This window comes from Podarcis erhardii (assembly GCF_964252035.2).
Source record: "Podarcis erhardii genome assembly, chromosome: Z".
In the NCBI taxonomy this organism is placed as follows: Eukaryota; Metazoa; Chordata; class Lepidosauria; order Squamata; family Lacertidae; genus Podarcis; species Podarcis erhardii.
In genome coordinates, this window is record NC_138504.1 from 29,305,868 (window position 1) to 29,321,297 (window position 15,430).

Below are 15,430 nucleotides of genomic sequence, written 5' to 3' on the forward strand. Positions count from 1 at the left end.
GTGCTCTTTTCATGTTGCGAACGGGCCTCTGGAACAGATCTAGTTCGCATCCAGAGGTACCACTGTAAAACATTAAAACACGTCCCTATGCAGCGCTGCCTTCAGATGTCTTTTAAAGGTTGCTTATCTGCTTGGCTTGGGGGTCACAAACCTCCATATCCTCCAACATTTCTCTTATGAAAATAGGGATGTCCCAAGGAAAAGCAGGACATTCCCGGATCAAATCAGAAACCTGGATGGCCTCTGTAAATCTGGGGCTGTCCCTGGAAAATAGGGACACCTGGAGGCTCTGAAGACATAGCAATAAGAGAGGTGGCTGTCAGGTGGGGAGCAAAGGGCTTGCACAGTGGAGAAGAGCAGATGGATGGAGGAGGCAGCGATGACACAAGCTGCAGCGGGCAGATCTGCCACCCCTCCCAGGCGGTCCAGATCCAGCATCCACAGCAGATTCTTCCACTCTGCTTCATGCAAAGGCCGGCTCAGGGATCACATACCCTCCAACATTTTTCCAATGAGAATAGGGACATACATGACCCGGAAGCTGTACGCCGGCTCCCTCGGCCAATAAAACGAGATGAGCGCCTTAACCCCAGAGTCGGCCATGACTGGACCTAATGGTCGGGGGTCCCTGTACCTTTAAGGATTAGGATCAAATCAGAAACCGGGACGGCTTCTCTAATTCAGGACACCTGGAGGGTCTGCTGTGGACCAGGCAGGAGGAAAAGATTCTGTTAACAATGATGCCTCTGGAAGGGTCTCCACCCTGCAACAACTCACCAAACACTTGCGGGGGGGGGGGGAGGGAACACACTCATGTTTGGGGTGGGCCCTTAGAAGCCTACAGAGATCAGGAGAAAATCCTCAGAGCTGGAAATTTGCCAGCACTAATGCAAGAGAGTATTATATAGTCAAGAAGCTTCACACAATATGCAACATAAACTACAACAAAGCTTTGGAACTTTAGAAGCCACAGTGAGGAACTTTAGAAGCCACAGAAGCAGGCGACATGGCCTACGAAGTTGGAAAATAGCCTTGCACTCTACAGAAACACCTGCATCTCTCCCCCACCCCCCGGAACGTAATTTCAGAGGAAAGATAAGATATGCCTGACTGACTTTGGGTAATATCCTTGAAGCAGAATTGCAAAGAATTCCAGCAACTTATCTTCCTTTTTTCTGGACAAGAAAAAGAGATAAATCTAGCAGGGACCCTTTACAAGACCAAACTGAAAACAACATGGTAGCTTCCCTAAAACCTACTAATGAGAAAGAGATAGAAAACAACATTGCTCTCCATAATGAATTTGGTTCCAACGGAGGGACAGATCACAGATATTAGGGAACACCTGGCTGCCATCACAGAAACTGCAAACCCTACCAAAGTACCATATTTTTCCGTGTGTAAGACAACCCTCTTTTTTTGAACCCCAAATTAAGAAATAAATATTTCTTGAGTTGTTCAGCTTTTTTTTTGCAGAGGTTGCTCAAAATTGTTGAGCTTCTTAGAGGGGAGGTTGCTGCCACCAATCACTCACCTGCCCTAATGTTTAAGACAACCCCCAATTTTTGCCTTTAAATAAAGAAAGCAAGAAAGCAAAAGACATTGTCTTATACAGTGGTACCTCGGGTTAAGAACTTAATTCGTTCAGGAGGTCCATTTTTAACCTGAAACTGTTTTTAACCTGAAGCACCACTTTAGCTAATGGGGCCTCCTGCTGCTGCCGTGCGATTTCTTTTCTTTTTTAAAAATAATATTTATTAAAGTTTTGAAAGTTACAGAAAGAAAAAAGAAAAAGAATTAAACATAACAAAACCATACAATACAATACAAAGACAAAAATATTACATATACATAGCAAAAATAAAACAAAAACAAGGGGGGAAAAACAAGAAAAAACCCACATCCAATACTTTCAATGTTATTAACTTTCTTTTACTTGTTTCAGCGACCTCCTCACACCTCCCTTTTTTTGTATTCCACTTCGATTAATTGTTTCAGCAAATCCTTTCCATCTTCCTCAATTTTCTGTCCTATCATTTAACTTAACAAATTCTAACATTATTTTTTTCCCTTTAAGCCAATTACAATCTATTGTACTTAATTCTTTATAACATTTCTGCTAAAGACATGTAACTTCATTCCAACATCTTTCTAACATTCCTTAATTTTACAATATTTCTGTAGATAATCTTTCAATTTCTTCCAATCTTCTTCCACCGACTCTTCTCCCTGGTCTCGGATTCTACCAGTCATTTCCGCCAGTTCCATATAGTCCATCAACTTCATCTGCCATTCTTCCCGGGTGGGTAGATCTTGTGTCTTCCAGTACTTTGCAATAAGTATTCTTGCTGCTGTTGTAGCATACATAAAGAAAGTTCTATCCTTCTTTGACACCAATTGGCCGACCATGCCCAGGAGAAAGGCCTCTGGTTTCTTCAAAAAAGTATATTTAAATACCTTTTTCATTTCATTGTAGATCATTTCCCAGAAAGTCTTAATCCTTGGGCACGTCCACCAAAGGTGAAAGAATGTGCCTTCAGTCTCTTTACATTTCCAACATTTATTATCGGGCAAATGGTAAATTTTTGCAAGCTTGACTGGTGTCATGTATCACCTGTTAATCATTTTCATTATAATCTCTCTTAAGGCATTACATGCCGTAAATTTCATACCTGTGGTCCATAACTGTTCCCAGTCAGCCATCATAATGTTATGTCCAACATCTTGTGCCCATTTAATCATAGCAGATTTCACCGTTTCATCCTGAGTGTTCCATTTCAACAGCAAGTTATACATTCTTGACAAGTTCTTACTTTTGGGATCTAACAGCTCTATTTCCAATTTTGATTTTTCCACCTGGGAGCCAATTTTTTTTTTTGTCCAGATTATATGCCTCCATTATTTCATAATAATGGAGCCAATCCCGCACTCTATTTTTTAGTTTTTCAAAACTCTGTAGTTTTAATCTGTCTCCCTCTTGTTCCAGAATTTCCCAATATTTTGGCCATTTGGCCTCCATCTTGAGCTTTTTCTGTGCCTTCGCTTCCATTGGTGACAACCACCTTGGGGTTTTATTTTCCAGCAAGTCCTTATATCTTATCCAGACATTAAACAGTGCTTTTCTGACAATATGATTTTTAAACGCTTTATGTGCTTTGACCTTATCATACCACAAATATGCATGCCAGCCAAATACGTTGTTAAAACCTTCTAGATCCAGCACATCAGTGTTTTCAAGAAGCAACCATTCTCTCAGCCAGCAAAAAGTGGCTGATTCATAATAAAGTTTAAGGTCTGGCAGGGCAAATCCACCTCTTTCTTTAGCATCAGTTAGTATCTTAAATTTTATTCGTGGTTTCTTGCCCTGCCAGACAAATCTAGAAATATCTCTCTGCCACTTCTTGAAACAATCCATTTTATCCAGAATTTGCAATGTTTGAAACAAAAACAGCATCCTAGGCAATACATTCATTTTTATAGCAGCAATTCGGCCTAGCAATGATAGCTTCAGATTGGACCATATTTCTAAGTCCTTTTTCACTTCCTTCCAACATTTTTCATAGTTATCCTTAAATAAGTTCACATTCTTGGCAGTCATATTAACCCCTAGGTATTTCACTTTCTTAACCAGTGTTAATCCTGTCTCCTTCTGAAACCTCTCTCTCTCAGTCACAGTTAGGTTTTTCTCTGACCAAATTCTTGAATTAGTTCCAGTACTTTTTTAGTACTAGACTCTGGCTCCTGTAATGTCAATACCAAATCATCAGCAAATGCTTTCAATTTGTACTGTTTAGCTCCGACTTGTATACCTTTAACCAATTGGTCCCTTCTAATCATGTTTAAAAGAACCTCCAGGACTGATATAAAAAGTAATGGAGAGATTGGGCAACCTTGTCGTGTTCCTTTCTCTATCTTAAATTCTTCCGTCACTACATTATTCACAATTAATTTAGCCTTTTGTTCTGAGTAAATTGCACCTATACCATTTCCAAACCCTTGACCAACCCCCATCCCTTGTAAGTTTTTCTTCATGAAACTTCAAGAAATATTGTCGAAAGCTTTCTCCGCGTCCACAAATATCAGAACTGCTTTAGTATTAATATTCACTTGTAATTTCTCTAAGATGTTAATTATGTTCCTCGTATTGTCAGACAAATGTCTGCCCGGGAGAAAGCCCACTTGATCTTTATGAATTTCTTCTACTAACACTTTTTTTAGTCTTTTAGCCAAAATATCTGCAAAAATTTTATAATCCACATTAAGCAAAGATATGGGGCGGTAATTCTTAAGCTGCATCTTCTCAGACTCTGTTTTCGGTATAAGTGTAATATAAGCTTCCTTCCACGACTCTGGTGCCCTTTTCCCTTCTAATATTTCATTACAGACTTCCTTCAATGGTTGTATTAACCATTCTTTCAAGGATCTGTAGTATCTTGAAGTCAAACCGTCCGGTCCTGGAGATTTACCCAACTGCATGTTCTGGATGGCCCCTTCCACTTCCTGATCCGTTATTTTATAATTCAACATTAACTTATTTTCCTGAGAGATTTTCTGTAGTCCATTTATTTTCAGAAATCGATCAATGTCCATTTCTTTCTGCTTCTCCTGTGTGTATAATTGTTTAAAGTACCTCTGGAAGCACTTTCTGATCTCAACTGGGTTCTGTATATTCTTTCCTTCCACTTCCAAATTCGTAATAGTGTTAAGTTTTTGTATTTTTTTTTAATTGCCAAGCCAACAATTTTCCACACTTATTTGCCGATTCAAATGTCTTTTGTCTCATTTGTTTGATCTTCCATTCTATTTCCTGATTCATCATTTTCATATATTGTACTTGATATAACTTTATCTCTTTCAGTATCTCCTGTGATTTTGGTTTTGCTCTCAGTTTCTTCTCTCCTTCCTTTATTTTCTCCAGGATTTTATCTTTTTTTTCATTCAGGGTTCTCTTCTTAATTGCATTCTGTTGTATCAGAAATCCTCTCATAACCGCTTTACTTGCATCCCAGATTACTCTTTTTTCAACAGTGGTGTTCATATTTATCTCGAAATAATCTCTCAAGGTTTTTTGGGCCTGCTTAGTCACTTCTTCATTCCTAAACAAAGTGTCGTTCATTCTCTATCTAAAGGAACCAATTGGTGTTAGTTTCATTTCCATCTTCACAGCATTATGATCGGAGCAAGTTTTAGGGCAAATTTTCACTTTTCTGATCTTCGGAGCCAGCCCTCTAGTTGCCCAAATTTGGTCAATTCTTGTCCATGTCATTTTGGCTTCAGAGAAGAACGTTCCCTCTCTTCCCAGAGGGTTCTTCATTCTCCAAGTGTCAACTAAATCCATATTGTCAGTCATATCAAAGAAAGTTTTTGGTAGTCTACCATCCTTAGTAACTACCTGTCTCTGCCCCTTATCCATATTTGTAGATACCACTCCATTCATGTCCCCCATCAAAATCATATTGTAGTCCATGTAATCCAACAGAGTCTCATGTAACTTCTTAAAAAATTCCGATTTTCCCTCATTTGGTGCATAGATACCTACTATCAAAAATTTCTCTCCTTGTGATTGGATTTCAATTGCAACAAATCTTCCTTGGTCATCTTTAAATATAAATTTCTGTGATAGGCTCTCCTTTGCATAAAGTACTACTCCTCTTTTTTTAACTTTGTCTGATGAAATAAATTCATGGCCCAATCTTTTATTACTCAGTATTTTCCTATGTAGCCTTGTCACATGTGTTTCTTGTAGACAAATCAAGTCCAATTGTTCCTTTTTCAATAAATGAAAGACTCTGTGCCTTTTTTGGGGGGAATTCAGTCCATTAATATTCCAACTTAATATTTGCAATGCCATGATGTGATTACTCTGATTTTCCTCCAACTGCACCCAATGCTTGCAATTCTTCTGAATTGTCCAGTCCGAAGCATAGTTTTGTTATGTCCAGTATTCCTTTTTTGGGTGATCTTCTGTCCAATGCTTTTTGTTCTAGTCCTCTATCAGGTGATCTTCTGTCCGGTGCTCTTGACTCTTTTCCAAGCTCCTTCTGCAGATCTTCCTCGTAATTATTCAAAAATCTAACTTTATCTTCTACTGATTTTATTTTTATTTTCCTTCCTTTGAAACTGAAGGATAGACCTTGGGGAAATTCGCACCTAAAGTTAATTTTGTTCTTTCTCAGCAGGGCAACCAAATCACTGTAATTGGATCTAAGATCCAAAAGGTATTTCGGGATATCTTTAAAAATCTCCACTCTTGACTGTATTACTTCCAAAGGATTCTTGTAGTGCCAACCCAAAATTTTATCTCTCTCTTCTTTGGTTTGGAGGGTAATCAAACAGTCTCTTATTCTATTCTTCTCTTTCCCTCCTCTTCCAAGTCTAAAGGCAGTCACAATTTTAAATTCGTCCTGTTCCAAATCCAAATCCCAAAAGCCTGCGAATTCCTGCGTGAGAAAATCTATCAGACTGTCCTCCACTTCAGGTACAGCTCTGATCCTCAAATTTGTCTGTTTTCCCTTAAGCTCAATCATAGAAAATTTCAACTTGTGGTCTTCAAGTTGTCTCTGCAGGTCTGGGACTCTCTCTGTTTCAAGTTGTGTTACCTTAACTTCCACGGCAGCAACTTTTTCCCTAGCTTCCTCTGCGTTCTGTTGTATCGTGGTAGATTCCTGTATCAATTTCTCGATGGTTTCTGTATTCTTATTCACCTTTTGTCCCAAGTTATTTAAGCTTTCTGTGTTTAGCTTTATTGTAGTAGTTGCGTCGTCGACTTTCTTATTAAGTTGTTCCAGTGAGGCATTTATCTTACTTAATGCAAGCGCCAAAGCTTCCTCCAATGACATTCCTCTTGGTTTAGATTGTGTTGGAACAGCCGCCGATGAAGCAGAAGGGCCAGATGCTGACGCTCTTCGCTGCCAGGACTTCCCAGACCTTGTTGTTTTGTCTTGGAGTGACAAATCTACTTTTTCTTTCCCATCTGCCATAACACTTAAGATTTCCAAGGTCAGTCCCACAGTCCCACAGTCCCACAGTGGAAAATTCCCCAGATCCAACTCTTGTAACAGTTTCAGAAACTTCCTCTAGGGGGAAATAGTTGCTATCTGTACAAATAGTTGCTATCTGTATTCGTGTTACTCCAAAATAACGTCTTTTAAAACACAGTTCAAGGAAGAAAGTTAGTTTCAACTTTCAGTTACTTTTCCTCCTTTTTAAAATCAGAAGACAGCTAAAAACAATGTATCTCTCTATTCACAGTCAGAGCACGTTCCAAGGCACAACAGTCTTATTGTCCTATTTGTAGCCTGTTCCCAGGTTCTGAGCAGTGGAAATTTAACTTCCTCCCCTGTCTCTTGCAGGTATATATAGTCCAAGCTTCCCCCCCCCTCTTCTCCTGCTTCCAAGGGGGGGGGGATTCACTATTTATTAAAGAGCTGGAAAAATTAGTCCTTTCCGATCGACTTTCCGAGACTTTAGCTTGCAGCCTCTTTGCTTTGATCTATTTACAAAAGCGGAAGGCGGACTTCCTGTTTGAGCCTCCCCGCTTCAATACCAAATTAAGTCTTTTTTTCTTTGAAAGCTTCCAATTTATTCTACTCATGGGTAGTTGCTTTTAAAATCAAATTGTCCACAGGAAAAAAGTCAGCGCTCTCCGGCAATGGCTGTGCGGCTTCACTCCGTCGAAAAAGCAGTCGATTCACAGCACCGCGCCGCTCACCCCACTTCACTCCGGAGCCCCGAAATCGGGTTTCACCGTGAGTAGAGGAGGCGCAAAGGGTGCCCGCCGAATCCCACGTTCACAGGCTTCACCCGCCTGTGATTTTTGAGGGGTCTCCGCCTTCGCCGTGGCGGCCAGACCCAGTTCCCACAGAGCAAATTCCTCCTATTCAGAGGAATTCCGCCATTACCGATGGCGCTAACCCGGAAGTAGCTGCCGTGCGATTTCTGTTCTCATCCTGAGGTAAAGTTCTTAACCCGAGGTACTATTTCTGGGTTAATGGAGTCTGTAACCTGAAGCATCTGTAACCCGAGGTACCACTGTACAACCATTGTAAATACGTTAATCAGCCAGAAGTATGAAAGACAGATCAGTCTCTTCAATCTCACTCCAACTTGCTTTTGCTGAATCACATGCCTGCTACTTTTTGTGTGAAGACAAGTCTAGCCTAATGCTTCTAACATGTAGTTAAGCTGTTTTCTTTTTTGTATGTGATATATTCAGTTTTCACTTGGTTCCCCTTTTTTTGGTTGACATGTTACTTGAATTAATATTATAAATGTTACGACTAAGCAATGTTTAAGAACTACTTGCTATTGGTTACACCTGTAACAATGTTTGTAGTTTTCATCTTCCCTTTCCACTCTGATGTGACAGGTGAGAGGCTTGAAAATGAGGTTGCTAAAACAGCAATCTTACTGCATGAGCAGTTACATTGCCCTGTGAATTCCTTTTTCTGGAATCCAGATTTCACTTCTTTTCTCTTTCACTTCTTTTTCTATATTCCTTTAATTGTTATTATTTTCAACCATGGGTTACTAATGCCAGGCCTAACTAAATTTCTTATTAGAGCAATGGTAGTATTAAAATTTATTACTCTTAATGTGAAAGGTGAGGGGGATATGATAAGAGCATCAGGATATTGCAAATATGTGACAGAAAAGCAACCCCATATTTTCTTCCAGCGTAAAGTACACAAAGTAAATCAACAAATGTCTTTATTAAAACATAAGTGGTTTGACACTCAGTACATTGCATCAGGAAGAGCAAAGTTGGGGGGGCAGCTATAATTCTGAGTTCAGATTTAAATTTTCAAGTACTCAAAACACTTAACGATCTCAGGGGTCGTGCTTTTGTATCAGCTATATTTGATATATATATATGCCCCTAATAATGGACAAAATAGTAGTAGTAGTAGTAGTTTATTTATATCCCACCCAGCTGGCTTCCCCAGCTACTCTGGGCGGCTTCCAACAAAGAAATCTTATAAATCAGTGTTCTAATCCTTTTACTCATTTGCTCAAGGGAGGGGGGAAATGGCAGTGCTGGATTATACCCTGTGGAGGCCTCTAGGCATTCAAAATCTTGGGGAGGGGGAATCGCAAATTATCTCCTAATACGTTTTTGTAATTTTCTTTCAAGATCAAATCAGTATTACTTTGATCCATTGTCACTCGGCCCTTAAAAGGCATGGGGTCCATAGGCTGGTGCCTGTTCTGCCTATTTTGTAATCTGGCACTGGGGAATGGGGACTTCATTTGAAATGTTTGTAGTATTACAGGTATATTGTCTGATTTGGACTCTCCACCCAGGAACCTTCCCTACGAAGGCTGTAGGAAGTTCTATAAGCAAATGCAGCTTTTTCAGATGTTTACTGAATAAGGTTTAACTGATGCCTGTAGTGAAATGAATCCATCAGATAAAAGTTTTGCATTTCGTTCAAACTACTATAATGCGACTTCCTGTTCCGATTTCTTCCAGGCAACCAGTTCAGTAATACTGAGTGCAACCTTTTCTTCTATTCTCAATATTAAAATAATCGACCACACCCCTCTGGAAATCTGCTTTGATGTTCAAGAAAAGGCTGATCTTTTCCCATTGTGGGCATTTAGCCCCACCCTTCTCACCAATCAGCTCAGCAGAAAGCATGTTAAAGGGACCCCTGACCATTAAGTCTAACTTTTTACTTTGCAGGAAATGATTTAAAAGAGACCTCTACATATATTTTTTTTTGCAAGGCTATGAAAGATGTTATAAGGCACGCATGCATTATAGAAAATAATAACCTAAAATGCAAAACAGACTCTGAAGTAACAAAGTTGGAACTGGAAATATCTGTGCAAAAAAACCCACAAATGTAAATGAACTGCATTTTCTAGATAACCGGTATATAAGGTATTTGAATAAAAAGATGTGCTATTAGAAATAAATTGCACAATGGTCAATAACCTTGATGTGAAGCAGAAATACTTTGGGTTAGAGGTCAGGGCTCATGCCTATTGGCTAACAGGTGTCAAAAACATAAACAAAAAGCTAGAGTTCATGGCTTACATGATTTACATGATAGAAATGGAGACGTTAAGAGGTCTAATCAGTATATTCTTCAAGCGTTTGTTTCTTCTTCTTCTTCTTCTTCTTCTTCTTCTTCTTCTTCTTCTTCTTCCAATAATGGCTGCCAGAGCCATTATTGCCAGGCATGGGTAACACTTAGCAGATGCCAATCTTTTATAGTGGTATAACAAATTAGAGAAGTTTAAACTAAGGTTACCAGATTTTTTCCCAATGATTCCAGGGACACTTTTCAACTTCCTACTAATTAGATGGATTTTGTCAGGGGACTGATTTGCAAATCCAGGGACTGTCCCCAGGAAACGGGGACGTCTGGTGACTTTCATTTAAATGTCAATTAAGAGCTGCAAGGGGACAAAGCAAAATAGATTTTTGGCTTTGTGATATGGTACAATTTTATTAAATATGTCAATGACGATTCACATAATTTAAACCCACACCCAGCATTTAAAAGAATATGATTGATTCGGTAAAATATATCTAACCTGTGGGTCCTTCTTCCCTCCCTCTCCTTTTCTCTATATACCAATAATTAACTTTAATGTCTGTTGCTCTACTCTTGTCTTCTTAGGGATGCGGGTGGCACTGTGGTCTAAACTACTGAGCCTCTTGGGCTTGCCAATCAGAAGGTTGTTGGTTCGAATCCCCGTGACAGGGTGAGCTTCCGTTGCTCTGTCCCAGCTCCTGCCAACTTAGCAGTTCGAAAGCATGCCAGTGCAAGTAGATAAATAGGTACCGCAGCGGTGGGAAGGTAAACAGTGTTTCCGTGCACTCTGGTTTCCATTATGGCGTTCCATTGTGCCAGAAGCAGCTTAGTCATGGTGGCCACATGATCCGGAAAGCTGTCTGTGGACAAATGCTGGCTCCCTCAGCCTGAAAGCAAGATGAGCACTGCAACCCCATAGTCGCATTTGACTGGACATAATCATCCAGGGGTCCTTTACCTTTTTACCTTTACCTTTGTCTTCTTAGGAACTGTACAATGTGACCTTTATTGATACCCTTCAGTTTCTCTGTATTCAATAACTTTTTACTTTATTTTTCTTTCCTTATTCCGTATAATTTAAAGATTCACTTCTATGCATGTACAAAACAAGGTTTTTTTGATACTTTTCCCCCTCCAAATTTTTTATAAAAAACATTATTTACAAAAGGAGGAGGAGGAGGAGGAGGAGAAGTCGAAGAAGCACACACACAGCTCAGACACTTCATGGTAGCTGCAGAGACCAGTGGATGCTGATATGGCAGAGGAAATCCATGGAAAGGGAAGGAATGCCTTCTAGTTATTTGAAATGCACTCTGCTGAGGTTCAGAAACCCTTTCCTCTCAGAAACTTCATGAGATCTGGACACCAGAAGATGCATATAGCTGAGAGAAACATTTCTGCTCAGTGTCTGAACCCCTGCTTTGCATGTAGAAGGTCCCAGGGTTCAATCTTTGGTGACATATCCAGGTAGAAATGGGCCTGTGAGAGGCTTCAGCCTGAAATCGGGGGGGGGGGGGGGCTGTGCCAAATCTGTGCAAATAAGGCAGTCTGCCTTAGCATTTTATTTTATGTCATTATTATTATTCTTCAAACAAGCAAATATTTATATACATGCAAATATCAAAGTGGTTTACAATAATACATGAAACCATATAATAAAAGCCATAAAAATAAAATCAGGCATCAATGAACTATTGTGGAAAGATGTATTCTTAAATGCCTGCATAAGCCTAGCAGAATATAAAACTTTTCAGCAGGCGTTTAAAAGTGTTAGCTGAAGACACCTACTGAATCTCTAGTGGCAGAGTGTTCCACAGGACTGGGTTGTTGGCACTAGAAGTTCAGTTTCTTTATATGAGCCTCATGAACAAAGGAAACTGCTAATGATACTCCTGCAGACAATCTCAGTGATCAAGCTAGACCAGGGCTGTCCAACAGGTAGATCATGGTCTACTGGTAGATCGTGGGGAGACCATGGTAGATCTTGCCCCCCCCCCCGCACTCAAAAAAAAAAAAAAAAAGAAAGAAAGGAAAAAAGCTCAAGATCTTTGGTAGATCACTGTCAGTTTTTTTTTTATAGTGGGAGTAGATTTCAGTCTCTTGAAAGCTGGACATGACTGCATTAGACAATGGGTTGATTGTAGTAGCCCAGTGCAGGATATAGGTAGGACAATAGGCTATACTATAGCTATTGAGGCTATGACACCTCAGATATGGAAATCAAAACTATGGATTAATTCCACCCCCCTTAAAAAACAAACCTACTTATATCATTATATTCCTTAACACCTCTTCCACCACTAATTATCTGCAAACGTTTGAGGGTGTTATTTCTACTAAAATGAAAGGCAATATTGCAAGCACACCAGCAGAGGGTGGCGGAGCCTGCACAATAAGGCTTTACTGTGCAGCTTGGATTTAAAATTAACAGCACAACCCTATGCAAGTTACTCAGAGATTCCACTGAATTCAATAGAGGTTACTCCCATGTAAGTGCAGTGCTTCTTTTTCTAGAGAAAAAGGTGCCAGAACGCTCCTCTTTCAGGAGACCCACCCCAGAGCCTAAAGAAGATCTCTTTGGGCTGGGGGTCTCCTTGCTAGCCAGAGGCTTATTGATGCTGTTCAGCTGAGGTGAGGGAAGCCCTCCATGCCTCAGCTGAGCAGCTTAACAAGTGCCCCTCCCACCTTTCTGTGAGCCAGAACTGCATGGTAGCTTGCAAAGCTGAGCTGCAGTTTTCCCGCACATCAGTTGCTAGCTGGGTGGTTGAAGAGCCTCAGCAAAGCTCAGCTGTGCCTCCGGTGTACGAAGGGACCCTCTCCGGAGCGCATAGGCTCTGGGGAGAGAGAGTTTCCTTGTGAACCGGAGGCACAACAGGTCAGATCTTTCCCCCACAAGAAAACTACAGATTTTTTTTTTCTTTTAAAAGAATGATCAATTATATAATTATATTACATGCGTAGAACTTTGAGAATTATACAGAATAAGGAAAGAAAAATAAAGCAAAAAGTTATTAAATACAGAGAAACTGAAGGGTCCTGATAAAGGTCGTATTGTACAGTTCCTAAGAAGACAAGAGTAGAGCAGCAGACATTGAAGTCAGTTACTGGTATACAGAGAAAAGGAGGGCAGGAGGGAGAATTCACAGGTTAGTCAGATGTATTTTACTGGATCAACCATATTCTTTTAAATGCTGGGTGTGGATTTAAATTGTGTGAATCATCATTGACATACTTAATAAAATCGGACCATGTCACAAAAAAATCTCTTTTTCTTTGTCTTTTTGCAACTCATAATTGACATGTAAGCTTTTCTAAGGAAAAAGGTAAAAGGCGAATCCAGCTGATTTTAAATGGATCCTCCTGAATTCATACGATTTTTTCATTCAAATTAAATAAAACCACCATGATACTGTAGACCATGTCTTAGTCTGCAGGCAGCATCAAAAAAATCATGCACCCACTGTTTCATGGGGCCACAATGGCGTAAAAACATGGTTAAAAAACATGGATCCTCATGATTTTTGCACTAGATCAGCCCAAAGTCACCATCAGGTCAAACATCATGGCCATGGGCACAGCATGCACCACAAAAATCATGGATCCAAAGCTTCCTGGCGACACCGTGGCACAAAAACGTGGTCCTCAAAGTACGGCTCCTCATGGATCCTCACACGTTTTGCATTGGGCCACCGCAAATTAACCGTCAAATCAGAAGTCATAGCCAGGTGCACGGCCTGCACCACAAAAACCTTGGATTCATGGCTTCCTGGTCATATCATGGCCCAATAATGTGGTTTTGAATCATGAATCCTCATGGATACACTTTTCGCATTGGGCCACCACAAACTCATTGTCAAATCACACATCATAGCCAGGGGCACAGCCTGCACCAAAAAAACCTCGGATCCACGGTTTCCTGGGGACAACATGATCAAAAAACCTGGTTTTGAAGCATGGATCCTCATGGATCCTCATGCTTCTTGCATTCGGCCACCCCAAGCTCAGTGTCAAATCACATATCATGCCCATGGGCACAGCCTGCACCACTAAAAACTCGAATCCACAACTTCCTGGCCACTTCATAGCCCCAAAATGTGGTTCTGAAGCACGGAACCTCATGGATACTCACACTTTTTGCATGGGCCACCCCATGAGGAGATTTCACCCCTCCCATATCCAAGAATCTGCTGATGTGCTCTGCTGATTCTCCAGAGAGGAGGGGGCGGTTTCTGCTCTCTACTTATTTCGCTCCAGCACCACATCAAAGAGTCTGTCAGTGTGTCGGAGAGAGAGAGACTGAGTGTTAGAGATCGTGTGTATAGATAAGATTGCTGCTAAGAGCAACTGCAGACACTCAGTGCAGTTCAGCATTCATTTTAGTTTAGACCTCATTTAGCTCTGTATATAGTTGTCGGGGCTGAAGTGGATGAGTCCAGTTGGTGGCACTGGCTCAAGGGCGATGCTGACACCCCAAACACACCATCAAATCACACGTCATAACCAGGGGCAAAGTCTGCAACACAAAAAACTATGATCCACGGCTTCCCGGCCACTCCATGGCCCCAAAACGTGGTTTTGAAGCACGGATCCTCACGCTTTTTGCATTGGCCCACTCCAATCTCACCGTCAATTAACACGTCATAGCCAGGGGCACAGCCTGTACCACAAAAATCTAGGATCCACGACTTCTCGGCCACTCCATGGCCCAATAACGTGGTTTTGAAGCACGAATCCTCATGGATCCTCACACTTTTTGCATGGGCTACCCCAAACACACCATCAAATTATACAACATATCCAGGGGCACAGCCTGCACCACAAAAAACTATGATCCATGGCTTCCTGGTCATACCGTGGCCCAAAAACATGGTTCTGAAGCATGGATCCTCGTGGATATTCACACTTTTCACACTCAGCCACCACAAACTCACTGTCAAATCACATGTCATATCCAGGGGCACAGCCTGCACCACAAAAATATAGGATCCATGGCTTCCTGGCCACTTCATGGACCAAAAACATGGTTTCAAAGCACGGATCCTCATGGATCCTTATGCTTTATGCATTGAGCTACCCCAAACTCACCATCAATTCTCACATCATAGCCAGGGGCACAGCCTGCACCACAAAAATCTTGAGTTGCACTACAAAAATCACAAAAATGCCCTTACCAGCACTGTTAATGTCACCACTGGAACATTATTACAGTGGTACCTCAGGTTAAGAACTTAATTTGTTCTGGTGGTCCACTCTTAACCTGAAACTGTTCTTAACCTGAAGCACCACTTTAGCTAATGGGGCCTCCCGCTGCTTACATACTGTCAACTAATATCCAGATTCAAGAAAGACCGTATGGCAAACTGTTAAATCAGTGAAAAAACAGA